Here is a 14,707-nt window from a genome sequence, read left to right on the forward strand (position 1 = left end):
AATCGACTTGTGTTGTTTCTTCAAGATCATGGTTGGAGGATCAATTCACTAAAAAGTTCATTGACTCCTCAGACAAGGGTAACCTTTCTGGGTTTCCAGATAGATTCAGTGTCCATGACTCTGTCTTTCACAGACAAGAGACGTCTAAAATTGATTTCAGCTTGTCGAAACCTTCAGTCACAATCATTCCCTTCGGTAGCCTTATGCATGGAAATTCTAGGTCTTATGACTGCTGCATCGGACGCGATCCCCTTTGCTCGTTTTCACATGCGACCTCTTCAGCTCTGTATGCTGAATCAATGGTGCAGGGATTACACAAAGATATCTCAATTAATATCTTTAAAACCGATTGTACGACATTCTCTAACGTGGTGGACAGATCACCATCGTTTAATTCAGGGGGCTTCTTTTGTTCTTCCGACCTGGACTGTAATTTCAACAGATGCAAGTCTTACAGGTTGGGGAGCTGTGTGGGGATCTCTGACGGCACAAGGAGTTTGGGAATCTCAGGAGATGAGATTACCGATCAATATTTTGGAACTCCGTGCAATTTTCAGAGCTCTTCAGTCTTGGCCTCTTCTGAAGAGAGAATCGTTCATTTGTTTTCAGACAGACAATGTCACAACTGTGGCATACATCAATCATCAAGGAGGGACTCACAGTCCTCTGGCTATGAAAGAAGTATCTCGAATTTCGGTTTGGGTGGAATCCAGCTCCTGTCTAATCTCTGCGGTTCATATCCCAGGTATAGACAATTGGGAAGCGGATTATCTCAGTCGCCAAACGTTGCATCCGGGCGAATGGTCTCTTCACCCAGAGGTATTTCTTCAGATTGTTCAAATGTGGGGGCTTCCAGAAATAGATCTGATGGCGTCTCATCTAAACAAGAAACTTCCCAGGTATCTGTCCAGATCCCAGGATCCTCAGGCGGAAGCAGTGGATACATTATCACTTCCTTGGAAGTATCATCCTGCCTATATCTTTCCGCCTCTAGTTCTTCTTCCAAGGGTAATCTCCAATATTCTGAAGGAATGCTCGTTTGTTCTGCTGGTAGCTCCGGCATGGCCTCACAGGTTTTGGTATGCGGATCTTGTCCGGATGGCCTCTTGCCACCCGTGGACTCTTCCGCTAAGACCAGACCTTCTGTCGCAAGGTCCTTTTTTCCATCAGGATCTCAAATCCTTAAATTTAAAGGTATGGAGAATGAACGCTTGATTCTTGGTCAAAGAGGTTTCTCTGACTCTGTGATTAATACTATGTTACAGGCTCGTAAATCTGTATCTAGAGAGAGATATTATAGAGTCTGGAAGACTTATATTTCTTGGTGTCTTTCTCATCATTTTTCTTGGCATTCTTTTAGAATTCCGAGAATTTTACAGTTTCTTCAGGATGGTTTAGATAAAGGTTTATCCGCAAGTTCTTTGAAAGGACAAATCTCTGCTCTTTCTGTTCTTTTTCACAGAAAGATTGCTAATCTTCCTGATATTCATTGTTTTGTACAAGCTTTGGTTCGTATAAAACCTGTCATTAAGTCAATTTCTCCTCCTTGGAGTTTGAATTTGGTTCTGGGGGCTCTTCAAGCTCCTCCTTTTGAACCCATGCATTCATTGGACATTAAATTACTTTCTTAGAAAGTTTTGTTCCTTTTGGCGATCTCTTCTGTCAGAAGAGTCTCTGAATTATCTGCTCTTTCTTGTGAGTCTCCTTTTCTGATTTTTCATCAGGATAAGGCGGTGTTGCGAACTTCTTTTGAATTTTTACCTAAGGTTGTGAATTCCAACAACATTAGTAGAGAAATTGTGGTTCCCTCATTATGTCCTTATCCTAAGAATTCTAAGGAGAAATCGTTGCATTCTTTGGATGTTGTTAGAGCTTTGAAATATTATGTTGAAGCTACTAAGTCTTTCCGAAAGACTTCTAGTCTATTTGTTATCTTTTCCGGTTCTAGAAAAGGCCAGAAAGCTTCTGCCGTTTCTTTGGCATCTTGGTTGAAATGTTTAATTCATCATGCCTATGTCGAGTCGGGTAAAACTCCGCCTCAAAGGATTACAGCTCATTCTACTAGGTCAGTTTCTACTTCCTGGGCGTTTAAGAATGAAGCTTCGGTTGATCAGATTTGCAAAGCAGCAACTTGGTCCTCTTTGCATACTTTTACTAAATTCTACCATTTTGATGTATTTTCTTCTTCTGAAGCAGTTTTTGGTAGAAAAGTACTTCAGGCAGCGGTTTCAGTTTGAATCTTCTGTTTATGTTTTTCATTAAACTTTATTTTGGGTGTGGATTATTTTCAGCAGGAATTGGCTGTCTTTATTTTATCCCTCCCTCTCTAGTGACTCTTACGTGGAAAGATCCACATCTTGGGTAGTCATTATCCCATACGTCACTAGCTCATGGACTCTTGCTAATTACATGAAAGAAAACATAATTTATGTAAGAACTTACCTGATAAATTCATTTCTTTCATATTAGCAAGAGTCCATGAGGCCCGCCCTTTTTTGTGGTGGTTATGATTTTTTTGTATAAAGCACAATTATTCCAATTCCTTATTTTATATGCTTTCGCACTTTTTTCTTATCACCCCACTTCTTGGCTAACAAACTGAATTGTGGGTGTGGTGAAGGGTGTATTTATAGGCATTTTAAGGTTTGGGAAACTTTGCCCCTCCTGGTAGGAATGTATATCCCATACGTCACTAGCTCATGGACTCTTGCTAATATGTAAGTTCTTACATAAATTATGTTATTTATATATATATATATATATATATATATATATATATATATATACAGGGAGTGCAGAATTATTAGGCAAGTTGTATTTTTGAGGATTAATTTTATTATTGAACAACAACCATGTTCTCAATTAACCCAAAAAACTCATTAATATCAAAGCTGAATATTTTTGGAAGTAGTTTTTAGTTTGTTTTTAGTTTTAGCTATTTTAGGGGGATCTGTGTGTGCAGGTGACTATTACTGTGCATAATTATTAGGCAACCTAACAAAAAACAAATATATACCCATTTCAATTATTTATTTTTAACAGTGAAACCAATATAACATCTCAACATTCACAAATATACATTTCTGACATTCAAAAACAAAACAAAAACAAATCAGTGACCAATATAGCCACCTTTCTTTGCAAGGACACTCAAAAGCCTGCCATCCATGGATTCTGTCAGTGTTTTGATCTGTTCAACATCAACATTGCATGCAGCAGCAACCATAGCCTCCCAGACACTGTTCAGAGAGGTGTACTGTTTTCCCTCCTTGTAAATCTCACATTTGATGATGGACCACAGGTTCTCAATGGAGTTCAGATCAGGTGAACAAGGAGGCCATGTCATTAGATTTTCTTCTTTTATACCCTTTCTTGCCAGCCACGCTGTGGAGTACTTGGACGCGTGTGATGGAGCATTGTCCTGCATGAAAATCGTGTTTTTCTTGAAGGATGCAGACTTCTTCCTGTACCACTGCTTGAAGAAGGTGTCTTCCAGAAACTGGCAGTAGGACTGGGAGTTGAGCTTGACTCCATCCTCAACCCAAAAAGGCCCCACAAGCTCATCTTTGATGATACCAGCCCAAACCAGTACTCCACCTCCACCTTGCTGGCGTCTGAGTCGGACTGGAGCTCTCTGCCCTTTACCAATCCAGCCACAGGCCCATCCATGTGGCCCATCAAGACTCACTCTCATTTCATCAGTCCATAAAACCTTAGAAAAATCAGTCTTGAGATATTTCTTGGCCCAGTCTTGAAGTTTCAGCTTGTGTGTCTTGTTCAGTGGTGGTCGTCTTTCAGCCTTTCTTACCTTGGCCATGTCTCTGAGTATTGCACACCTTGTGCTTTTGGACACTCCAGTGATGTTGCAGCTCTGAAATATGGCCAAACTGGTGGCAAGTGGCATTTTGGCAGCTGCACGCTTGACTTTTCTCAGTTCATGGGCAGTTATTTTGCGCCTTGGTTTTTCCACACGCTTCTTGCGACCCTGTTGACTATTTTGAATGAAACGCTTGATTGTTCAATGATCACGCTTCAGAAGCTTTGCAATTTTAAGAGTGCTGCATCCCTCTGCAAGATATATCACTATTTTTGACTTTTCTGAGCCTGTCAAGTCCTTCTTTTGACCCATTTTGCCAAAGGAAAGGAAGTTGCCTAATAATTATGCACACCTGATATAGGGTGTTGATGTCATTAGACCACACCCCTTCTCATTACAGAGATGCACATCACCTAATATGCTTAATTGGTAGTAGGCTTTCGAGCCTATACAGCTTGGAGTAAGACAACATGCATAAAGAGGATGATGTGGTCAAAATACTAATTTGCCTAATAATTCTGCACTCCCTGTATATATATATATATATATATATATATATATATATATATATATATATATGTGTGAATACCTGGTATTTTGTGGTTCATTTTACTTTTATTTTTACTTTTTTTATCCACTGCTGCATTTTTAGCATTTTTCCACACCAACCTTTTTATGTATATATTTTGAGACTTGGAGCACATACTTATTTGGAACATCAATCATCTTAACTTTTTATATTTGGAACACTATCCATTATCCTTTTCCCAGCACACCATCACTACGATACTCCAAAGGAGGATAAACTACACACAAGCCACATTGGATTTTGATTTAGAGAATCTATAGCACTTGAATTAGACCCTACTTAGTACCCTTTTTATTGTATACCGTACATCTATTGTCGTTGTAATTTGATGCTACACTCAACACCAGCATCTCATACATTTGTTTTACCAGCATTTGTTTAACAATTATTTGTAATTTTTTTTAATCTTGGCATAGTTCAAATTCTACCTTTTTAAACTTTCACATGGATCCATGCTGCTTTTAACCACTGTATATTTTAACCTGCATATTGTATTTCATTGTTTTATTACATTGGTTGAATAAATTGTTATATTTTAGACGTATGCCTTTTTAGCTATTCAGGGCTACTCTCACACTCCGGTTCACTTTGTCTATTTTGAAGTCCGCTAGGGGACTTCCCTAAGAGCAAGCTTAAGGCTGTGTAACTTGTGCTCGGATCACTCTTATTTTATTCTCCCTCTAGCAAACGTAAGAGAAAGGTTAAACATAGTTCTCCTGACCTAGAGTCATCTAAATATTTGTCGGATTTAGCTACCATGTCTCCGCTATCCGAGGATGAGTTAACCTCTGTAGCTTCAGGGGGTGAACTTTCTGAGACAGAGACTTCACTTTCTAAACCTCCTTCAGCGGAGGAACCCTCCTTTAGATTTAAAATTGAGCATCTGCGTTTTTATTAGAGGAGGTTCTGTCTACGCTAGAGGTTCCAGAGGCTACACTCCTTGAGAAACCTAAGATCCCTAAATTAGACAGGGTTTATGAAGACAGGGAGCATTTTCAGTTCCTGAGGTTTGCCTTTCTGGACCAGCACTTCCAGTTCATAGCTCTTTCATTTGGCCTAGCTACTGCTCCAATGATATTTACAAAGGTTCTGGGGCCTCTTCTAGCCGTTGCCAAAACATGAGGTAATTGCAGTAGCCCCTTACCTAGACGATATCTTGGTACAGGCACTATTTTTTCATCTAGCCGAAGAACACTCTGAGTCCCTTTTCAATCTTCTTCGATCACATGGATGGAAGATAAACTTGTTAAAGAGTTCTCTTACTCCAAGTACAAGGGTGAATTTCCTGGGGACAATAATAGACTCCATATCCATGAGAATATTTCTCACAGATCAGAGATGTTGCAAGCTAACTACTACATGTCTTGCCCTTTAGGCCTACTTGAGACCCTCAGTGGCCCAGTGTATGGAGATGATCGGACTCATTGTGTCCTGTATGGACATCATTCCCTTTGCCAGATTCCATCTCAGACCCTTACAACTATGCATGCTGAGACAATGGAACAGCGACCATTCAGATCTGTCTCAACAAATTGTGCTGAACAACCTGTCAATAGACTCGCTCTCTTGTTGGCTCTGTCCAGATCATCTGTCCTAAGGCACGTGCTTCTTGAGACCGTCCTGGGAGATTGTGACTACAGATGCAAGCCTTTCCGGCTGGGGAGCCATTTGAGGTGCCAAGTAGGCACAAGGGCTGTCGACTCAGAAGGAGTCCTACCTTCCGATCAATGTATTGAAACTCCGGGCAATCTTCAATGCCTTGAAGACTTGGCCCCTTCTGGGTTCGTACCAGTTTATTAGATTCTAATCAGACAATATAACCTTGGTTGCCTACATCAACCATCAGGGGGGTACAAGAAGTTCCTTGGCGATGAGAGAAGTATCTCAGATACTAGAGTGGGCGGAGACTCACGGATGTATGCTGTCAGTGGTCCACATTCCGGGTGTGGACAACTGGGAAGCGGACTTCCTCAGCAGGCAATCCTTTCACCCAGGGGAATGGTTTCTCCACCCTGAGGTGTTTGCAGAGATATGCAGCGAGTGGGGGACACCAGAGATAGAGCTCATGGCATCCCGTCTCAATACCATGCTACCCAGTTACGGGTCAAGGGCGAGGGATCCTCAGGCGGAACTGATAGGTGCCCTATTAGTACCATGGATGTTCAGACGTGTATATCTTTTTCCTCCATTACCGCTTCTCCCTCATGTGGTGGCTCGCATCAAGCAGGAGCGAGTATCAGCTATTCTGATTGCACCATCGTGGCTGTGAAGGACGTGGTTTGCGGATCTGGTGGGGATGTCCTCATCTCCTCAGTGGAGGTTACCTTGTCGCAGAGATCTGCTGATACAGGGTCCCTTCGTTCATCAAAACCTAGATTCTCTAAGGCTGACTGCGTGGAGATTGAACGCTTAGACTTAGCCAAGAGAGGGTTTTCTGAGAGTGTTATTGACACTCTGGTTCAAGCTTGTAAGCCAGTTACTAGTCGTATCTACCATAAAGTGTGGAGGACTTACTTGTACTGATGTGAGGAATGTGGTTTTTCCTGGCATAAGGTTAAGGTTAAAAATAATTAATTCAGGGGATCGCTAAAAACAAGCAGCTATACGGGAGATCAGTGATAATCAGACTAATACTTTGATACAATTGTGTACCCAAGAAGGTTAAATGAAATATATAATATTTAATGTTCATAGACAAAAGATTATAAAAAATATTACATAAAAAACCACCGGTGGTTACAATGTATGGAAATAAAATAAAAATAGGGTTGAATGTTGGAGGAATGACTCCTCTAAAAAATAAAAAAAAAAAAAAAAAAAAAAAAAAATATATATATATATAAGTTATCAAAAAATGTGTCGTATTCAAAAATACGTTGGCTGTCCAAGAATATGGCTCATAGTATGAGAATAGTACTAGAGAGCGCAGGAAGATACACCAAACTCCTAAAAATACCTATGGGTCCCCAACTAGGTAGCAGAAAATGAACCTCAGAGTGAAAAATCGATAGGAGCGCTAAAAGCTAAAGGTGATAAGGTATATATGTGTGAGACTTATTAGAGAGAGAAAATAAACAAAGTAGATGAATGTCTAAAGAGACAAAAATTTATTCACATTAGGTGATATATAAAATGTAAAAACGGACGTCTCCGTAAATAAAAACAATTTCTACAATTAAGTTGCCATCACTTGATATATGACTAGACTTGCAATATAAAGTTCATAATACAGCAAAGATAGTCCAAATCCACACTTAACTTTTCAATCGGGAGTTGGTTTGTTAGCAAGACAAGGGCTTACCCAGACGAGTGCACATTCAGTCTTCTCTGTGACTAGTTGTACGGCCGTAATGACGTCACTATTGAGGGCGCTGTCCTGAATACACTTTCCGATTGGTGTAAATGCGAGGTCAGTAAGTTGCACTGTTTCTTGGCTTTTTTTGCTACAATGCAGCGATCATCGAAGAAAATAATCCTGCACTTAGTGCCAAATAGCACGCAGGATACCAAATCCAAGAATGTAGTATAAAGAAGTGTCCAGAGATGACCCGTTACAGGTCTAGTGGCAAATTGGAAATGGCTAACCGTGTTAGCAGTATTGCACACTTTTAAATGACAAATAGTAGCTTTGGTTTAGTTGCAGTACAACCCAAATCCAAAAATGTAGTATAGAGTAATGTCCAGGAATGACCCGTTACAGGTCTAGTGGAAAAATAGGAAATGGCTAACAGTGTTAGCAGTATTGCACACTTTTAAATGGCAAGTAGTTGCTTAGGTTTAGTTGCAGTACATCAACGCGTTTCTCCCTCTGCAGGGCTTTTTCAAGATGAATAGTCTGCAACAGGTGTGTCTTCTTTTAAAGGTGTAGCTTGCTTCCCATTGGTCAGATTCCACCTGGGAGATTGAAGCTAAGGCGGTCTTTGGTTTTAAGGTAGTCATATTTTTAAGATGGTATTGGCAACACTAGGCTAAGGCAACTCATATATAAAAAAACATATATACATACAATCTTAGGGAGTTTTGCAATTGGTAATCCCCCTCCCTCAAAAGGGTTTCTTCATTAAAAGAAAGATCTTTATATATAGAACATGGAAAATAGTAATAGAGCGACTAAAAAAGGGGGGTAATCAAAAATATATAGTAGGAGAGAATATCAATAGAACCTGCTAAATGATATGGTGTCATGTTTATTTGTGTGGACTAATTTTCAGTCAAATAGAAAAGGAGAAATGTCTAACTCAGAGTTCAGACCGGCAGGGAACAAGGTGTTATGTTTATTAATCAGTTCTGCTTCTTTGATTTTTAGAGCTTTCTCTATATTTCCTCCCCTCCAGTTTTGTTTCACCTGTATTATTCCCCAATAACTCAAATCTTTGGTATTCCCTTTGTGTATTGACTTGAAATGCTTATATAAGTTGGTGTCCACCATTCCTTTCTCAATGCATAATAAATGCTCCCTGATCCTATCTCTTATCATTCGTTTGGTCTCCCCGAAATATATCAGATTGCATGTGCACCTCAAAATGTAAATTACTCCCTTTGTGGTACATCTAATACAGTCCTTAATCGTAATTTCTTTATTTGATTTTGGGATATGTATTATTTTTCTCTTATCACTATGCTTGCAAGCTTTGCAAGAATAGCAGGGAAAAAAACCTGATATTGTCCCTCCTTGTAGATCTTTCTGTGTAAGGATCGGTTTTTTTGTTGTTCTTGTCCGTGTGCTAGGTGCAAGTAGTGTTTTGAAATTTCTAGTTTTTCTAAAAATCAATCTTGGTTTCTGTGGGAGTGAATCTCCAACTATAGGGTCAGCTTTTAATATGGGCCAGTGTTTATTAAGAATTTTTCGCATAATTCTATGATCTTCATTATATTCAGTTATGAATGGGACATTAATTATTTCAGAGTCATTATTGGTGGGTTTTTGTTTATATGTAAGGAGGCTTTTTCTGTCTGTGTTCCTTGCTCTTACCACAGCTTTATTTATGACCTCATCGTCATAGCCTCTATCTTTGAATTTATCAATCAGGGATTCTATTTGATTATCAAAGTCTGAGATCCTGGAGCAGTTCTTCCTTACTCTTAGGCTTTGGCCCACTGGAATGTTATCTATCCATTGCTGGAGATGACAGCTTTGTGAATGGATAAAGTTGTTACTGTTTACCTCTTTGAAATGTGTCTTAGTCTCTAAATTGCTGTTTATTACCATTATTTCTAAATCTAGAAAAACTACCCTATCTTTACTGTGGTTAAATGTAAAATTAAGCCCTTTGTCATTCAAATTTATATCAGAAAATAGTTTCAATAGCTCAGATTCGGACCCCTTCCATATTAATAAGACGTCATCTATGTAACATCTATAGAGCACGAGGTTCGCACCATAGTCACCCAACTGGAAGAAGGACTCTTCCCAGTTACCAACGAATAAGTTGGCGTAACTTGGTGCGAACCTCGTGCCCATAGCCGTACCTTCTATTTGTAAATAAAATTTGTTGTTGTACATGAAGTAATTGTTTTTTAAGATAAATGAAATACTTTTTAACAGAAATTCTTTTTTGTTCTGATTTTAATTCCACGTCTCTATCCAGATATTGTTTGATTGCTGTGACTCCTTTCTCGTGATCAATTACCGTGTATAGGGACGTAATGTCTCCGGTCACTAGAATGAAATTATCTTCCCAATTGACTTGTTCTAAGATGTTAAGAACCTGAGTGGAGTCTCTCAGATATGAGTCCAAACCCCTTACATATTTTTGCAGGAATGTGTCCACATATTGTGAGAGGTTAGAGGAGAGTGACCCTATGCCCGAGATAATAGGTCTCCCAGGGGGTTGAGAAAGATTCTTATGTATTTTTGGGAGGAAATAGAATACCGGGACCCTAGGATAATTGGGGTCCAGGTATTCTACCTCTTTTTCATTTAGTATTCCTAAATCTCTGCCTTCTCTTATCAATTTTTTGAGTAATGCAGCAAACTTATTCGTGGGATTAATATCAAGTTTTTTATATGTTCTATTGTCTCCTAAAAGTCTTAGGGCCTCTGTTTCATAGTAGGTTGTGTCCATTACTACAATCCCGCCGCCCTTGTCGGCGGGCTTAATGGTTACTTTTTGATTCTTTTTTAAATTTTCTAGAATTAGGGTCTCTTTTTTTGTCATATTTGTTTTAAGAAATTTTGAAGGTTTGCTATTTTTCAGATCTTTTAGTACCATTTGTTCAAAGGTCTCAAGGTGATTCCCTTTCGCAGAGATAGGGTTAAAGGTAGATTTTGGTTTTAGATTAGTGTGACTAAAATTATCTTCTGATGACTTTGCTTTATTAGCAGAGATTCTTTCCAGAGGACCTTTCATATAGAATCTCTTCAAGGTGAGGTTTCTAATGAATTTTTTAACGTGAATATGTGTATTAAATTTATTTATCCTTACACTAGGGGCAAAAGAGAGACCATAGTTTAAAATCTTTGTTTCCTCATCTTGTAGTATAATGCTACTAATATTAAAGACTCCATTTTTTGTTATCTCCCTCTTTTTGCCTCTTTTGTTGATCCCACTACCTCTTGTTCCTCTAGAGGTCTTTTTCTGTTTTTCTGTTGTGGATACTGTCCCCATACACTCATTTTGCTGTTCTCCATGAGATCTTTTGAAGTGCCCTCCCTTGGAGGGCTGTTCACTAAAAAAGGAGTGTCAATCTCCCCACGACTATTCCTTTCAGTGTCAGGATCTAATGGTGAATACCTGTTTCTTACAGGTGTCTCCCACCTATCTTTGTGTTCCCAAATCGGTCTATTTGTACGATATGGTAGTTCTCTGTCTGGGTAATTATTATAATGCTCATTCGATCTGCTTCCCATGTAGTGGTTATAGTGGTTATTCCTGTTATCATATGAGTGGGCATTTCTATAATTATAATGTTCATTATTATATCCTCTGTTGTGATGTGAGTGATAATGCCTCCAGGATCTGTTTGAATCTCTATTCTGTTCCCTCATGTCTCTATCTCTATAATTATAAGTATTAGATCTTGAAACATGGAAATTTCTGTTATCTTTCTTTTTATTATAGTTGACCGTTGTCCAATTTTCATTTGGAATGTGGGGGTCCCTGATGTTATTCTCATTGTTTACATTTTCATCTGGTTTCTTAGTGTCCCTTTCTAATTTTTTCCATTTAGTTCTTAAAATATCTTTATTCAAGATATTTAATCTGTCAATAATATCTTTCTGTTTTTCTTTAAAAGATAGCGATTTTTTATCCTTCAGTTTCTCCTTAATGTCTACTATTTCTTTCTCTAAATCCACTAAAGTATCTTTTCTAGACCTTTTTAAGATCTCCATTAGATTATTTGAAACTTTAGATAAAACTTCTTCCCATTCTTTTTGAAAAATTTCTTTAAGAGGAAAGGCACAGGCTTTGGTTAATACTAGGCCTTTAGGGATTAGGCCTTTCCCAGTGTATTTATTTAGGAAAATTATTTCAGTTTTTTGTTTTAATTCCTTTATTAGGAGTTTCTCCAATTTATTAAGGGTGTCTTCTAGGCTTTCATATTCTAAATCTGTATTAGCAGTATCTTCTTTGTGGTCATATAATTCTTTGTGTAAGTGATCTCTAAATGCAAAAATATCCTCCATATTGGGGGAGTTGGACATATGTGAGTGAAAAATTATAAGTGCAAAAATATAAGTGAAAATTTACATATATTTGAAATCGTGTGAATATGCGTGTCGCGATGTGATATATTTATAATAAGTGAAAAGGTAAAAAATAAAACGATTATAACAGTGATTCAATGCAAATTATAAAGCTGCAATGTGCCAGATATATTCAAAGTATAACTTCACAGGCGTATTTAAGTAAAAAAGTTCTCCTGATTATGATTGGAAAAGGTCAGATATAAAAACAACCGCTGCTCAATAGAAGGGACACAAAAGCAAATAGTATGAGAATAGTACTAGAGAGCGCAGGAAGATACACCAAACTCCTAAAAATACCTATGGGTCCCCAACTAGGTAGCAGAAAATGAACCTCAGAGTGAAAAATCGATAGGAGTGCTAAAAGCTAAAGGTGATAAGGTATATATGTGTGAGACTTATTAGAGAGAGAAAATAAACAAAGTAGATGAATGTCTAAAGAGACAAAAATTTATTCACATTAGGTGATATATAAAATGTAAAAATGGACGTCTCCGTAAATAAAAACAATTTCTACAATTAAGTTGCCATCACTTGATATATGACTAGACTTGCAATATAAAGTTCATAATACAGCAAAGATAGTCCAAATCCACACTTAACTTTTCAATCGGGAGTTGGTTTGTTAGCAAGACAAGGGCTTACCCAGACGAGTGCACATTCAGTCTTCTCTGTGACTAGTTGTACGGCCGTAATGACGTCACTATTGAGGGCGCTGTCCTGAATACACTTTCCGATTGGTGTAAATGCGAGGTCAGTAAGTTGCACTGTTTCTTGGCTTTTTTTGCTACAATGCAGCGATCATCGAAGAAAATAATCCTGCACTTAGTGCCAAATAGCACGCAGGATACCAAATCCAAGAATGTAGTATAAAGAAGTGTCCAGAGATGACCCGTTACAGGTCTAGTGGCAAATTGGAAATGGCTAACCGTGTTAGCAGTATTGCACACTTTTAAATGACAAATAGTAGCTTTGGTTTAGTTGCAGTACAACCCAAATCCAAAAATGTAGTATAGAGTAATGTCCAGGAATGACCCGTTACAGGTCTAGTGGAAAAATAGGAAATGGCTAACAGTGTTAGCAGTATTGCACACTTTTAAATGGCAAGTAGTTGCTTAGGTTTAGTTGCAGTACATAAACGCGTTTCTCCCTCTGCAGGGCTTTTTCAAGATGAATAGTCTGCAACAGGTGTGTCTTCTTTTAAAGGTGTAGCTTGCTTCCCATTGGTCAGATTCCACCTGGGAGATTGAAGCTAAGGCGGTCTTTCGTTTTAAGGTAGTCATATTTTTAAGATGGTATTGGCAACACTAGGCTAAGGCAACTCATATATAAAAAAACATATATACATACAATCTTAGGGAGTTTTGCAATTGGTAATCCCCCTCTCACACATATATACCTTATCACCTTTAGCTTTTAGCGCTCCTATCGATTTTTCACTCTGAGGTTCATTTTCTGCTACCTAGTTGGGGACCCATAGGTATTTTTAGGAGTTTGGTGTATCTTCCTGCGCTCTCTAGTACTATTCTCATACTATTTGCTTTTGTGTCCCTTCTATTGAGCAGCGGTTGTTTTTATATCTGACCTTTTCCAATCATAATCAGGAGAACTTTTTTACTTAAATACGCCTGTGAAGTTATACTTTGAATATATCTGGCACATTGCAGCTTTATAATTTGCATTGAATCACTGTTATAATCGTTTTATTTTTTACCTTTTCACTTTTTATAAATATATCACATCGCGACACGCATATTCACACGATTTCAAATATATGTAAATTTTCACTTATATTTTTGCACTTATAATTTTTCACTCACATATGTCCAACTCCCCCAATATGGAGGATATTTTTGCATTTAGAGATCACTTACACAAAGAATTATATGACCACAAAGAAGATACTGCTAATACAGATTTAGAATATGAAAGCCTAGAAGACACCCTTAATAAATTAGAGAAACTCCTAATAAAGGAATTAAAACAAAAAACTGAAATAATTTTCCTAAATAAATACACTGGGAAAGGCCTAATCCCTAAAGGCCTAGTATTAACCAAAGCCTGTGCCTTTCCTCTTAAAGAAATTTTTCAAAAAGAATGGGAAGAAGTTTTATCTAAAGCTTCAAATAATCTAATGGAGATCTTAAAAAGGTCTAGAAAAGATACTTTAGTGGATTTAGAGAAAGAAATAGTAGACATTAAGGAGAAACTGAAGGATAAAAAATCGCTATCTTTTAAAGAAAAACAGAAAGATATTATTGACAGATTAAATATCTTGAATAAAGATATTTTAAGAACTAAATGGAAAAAATTAGAAAGGGACACTAAGAAACCAGATGAAAATGTAAACAATGAGAATAACATCAGGGACCCCCACATTCCAAATGAAAATTGGACAACGGTCAACTATAATAAAAAGAAAGATAACAGAAATTTCCATGTTTCAAGATCTAATACTTATAATTATAGAGATAGAGACATGAGGGAACAGAATAGAGATTCAAACAGATCCTGGAGGCATTATCACTCACATCACAACAGAGGATATAATAATGAACATTATAATTATAGAAATGCCCACTCATATGATAACAGGAATAACCACTATAACCAC

This window comes from Bombina bombina, chromosome 6 (assembly GCF_027579735.1).
Source record: "Bombina bombina isolate aBomBom1 chromosome 6, aBomBom1.pri, whole genome shotgun sequence".
NCBI classification, from domain to species: Eukaryota; Metazoa; Chordata; class Amphibia; order Anura; family Bombinatoridae; genus Bombina; species Bombina bombina.